Source organism: Lactuca saligna, unplaced genomic scaffold (genome assembly GCF_052625555.1).
Source record: "Lactuca saligna cultivar CGN05327 unplaced genomic scaffold, ASM5262555v1 scaffold_134, whole genome shotgun sequence".
In the NCBI taxonomy this organism is placed as follows: domain Eukaryota; kingdom Viridiplantae; phylum Streptophyta; class Magnoliopsida; order Asterales; family Asteraceae; genus Lactuca; species Lactuca saligna.
In genome coordinates this window covers 67,501-70,000 of record NW_027629791.1, presented here as the reverse complement: position 1 = coordinate 70,000, position 2,500 = coordinate 67,501, and positions in this window count along the sequence as shown.

Below are 2,500 nucleotides of genomic sequence, written 5' to 3'. Positions count from 1 at the left end.
AGTGTACGAAGCTACCCCGCCCACACAAAAACGCTGCCAGGTATGGCCGGCATCTTTTATGCTTCCAAGATAATTTCAACACGCCATGATGATACTGAATGTCTGACAATGCTTCCTGATAATGCTTGCTTCCTCAGCGTCATCAGTGCTAAACCAATGCTAGCTACGCTTAGGCACCAACCGCACGTCTAACAAGGATAGACTAGCGTACCATAGTAGTATCACAAAAAGCAACACATGCCACTTTAACGCCTATCGTTTCCCAATCATCAGCACAAATCAAATGCTGGCTAGCACAGTAGCACGTCAAACATAGATCAGCAAGCACATCATCATCGAATTGCCACACAAACAGCACCATCCCAAACTTCCAAAGCTAGACCACAACCCTGGATCGGTGTCGCAGAGACCTAACGAGGCATCCCCACACCACGCCAAGGCCCCCACTCGGAGGGGTATTATGCCACCGACTAGGAATCAAGCAACAGTCACCCAAGCTCGCGCTCAAAGGCAGTCTGGCACCTTCATCCCTTGCCATGCTCACCCACTGCTCCCCCCCTATATATACATATTGCACAAGAGCTTGGTGACAGCAACACCCATTGCTTTCCCTGAGGATGTATATTTCTTAGTATGCGCACGGCGTCGAGGCACGGTGAAGCCAACGGCGCTAGTTTCTGCGCCCTATGTCGAGAAAATCAGGCAACGGGCTAGTGTATGGGCACAACGTCGAGGAGACTCAAGGAGATGGGGCTATTTTTCAGGTCACCGTTCGAGAAATCAAGGCAACGTGTTGGGGGGGATGGCCTCTTTCATGGGTCGTGGGGCTTGGCTTGGCTTGCCTCGTGTGTGCTCGATACAGCCTCACGATTCTTATTTGCCCATCAACCATGCCGGGCACCTATGAGAATGAGACCCCATGGTACCCCCTATATATACATATTGCACAAAGAGCTTGGTGACAGGAACAGACATTGATTTCCCTGATGATGCATAATTTTTGGACACACACGACTTGGGGGCGAGGGGACACGGGAGTGGGGCGCCAATGGGGGCGTTTTGGCCCCATTTTCGTCAAGAGCGGGCGTCTTGGCCATGCCTCGAGCGTGCCAGCCTCGAGAGCCTTGGGCGCTGGACATCCTTGGGGCGCCAATGGGCAGCAGTCCCATTGGTTCCCCTATATATACATATTGCACAAAGAGCTTGGTGACAGGAACAGATATTGATTTGCCCAGGGATGCATAATTGTGCGAAATCGTCCATAACTCGCTCGAATTAATTCGGATTGACACAAAATTTTGTAGGGATGCCTTTTTATTATAAATGAAAAGCTTTGAATGAAAAAAAAAAACAAAATGTCATGTTTGAGGCGTAAATGTTTGTGTCCTATCCTTGGTCACGCCTTGAAGCGTTGGTTCCCTACTTGTTGGAATGTCGCTCAAATCAAGTAGGAATGCCATTGAAACATTGTGTGGGTCATTGTTAAACATAGACGAATGGACTTGAAATGAAAATATATCATATTTGGGTTTTTTGTCCCTGTCGCCTGGTGATAGGCAGGCAGATAAGGCTTTTAGGTATTCATAGGTGGCTTAGATGAACTCGAAAGAACACGAGTTGATCGGATTGGAACTCATATATTCAATTTACTATGTACTAAGTAGGAACTACACTTTGCTCCCTTCATCGTTTGACTTGCTTAGAAATCTGCTCATGGTTTGTCAAGGCCCCTTGTTCCTTAGACCGATGAGGATGGGATTGGGTTGCTCATGGGCATGTGTGTGGCAAGATGCCTTGTTCCATTGGTCGTTCATGGGTGTTCGTGTACGAAGTAAACTTGTTCCCTTGGTCGTTCATGGGGTTGTGTGTGGGAAGAAGCCTTCTTCACTTGGTCGTTCATGTGTGTTTGTTTGGGAGGTAGCCTTGTTCCCTTGGTCGTTCATGGGAATGTGTGTGGCAATACGCATTGTTCCTTGGTCGTTCATACCCTTGTTCCCTTGGTCGTTCATGGGTCTGTGTGTGGGAAGAGGCGTTGTTCACTTGGGTAGCCTGCTTGCCTTGCCAGCCCCATATGCATTGTTCCCTTGGTCTTAGTGATGGGTTTGTTGTGGCATGGTGCCTTGTTCCCTTGTGTGGCCTGACTGCTTGGCTTGACATGACCTAGCCTTGCCAGCCTCACATCCATTGTTCACTTGGTCGTTCATGGGCATGTGTGTGGCAAGGTGCCTTGTTCCCTTGGTCGTTCATGGGGTTGTGTGTGGGAAGAAGCCTTGTTCCCTTGGTCGTTCATGTGTGTTTGTTTGGGAGGTAGCCTTGTTCCCTTGGTCGTTCATGGGAATGTGTGTGGCAATACGCATTGTTCCTTGGTCGTTCATACCTTGTTCCCTTGGTCGTTCATGGGTCTGTGTGTGGGAAGAGCGTTGTTCCCTTGGTCGTTCGTTCATGGTTTGTGTGTGGCAAGTGCCTTGTTCCCTTGTGTAGCCTGACTGCTTGGCTTGAC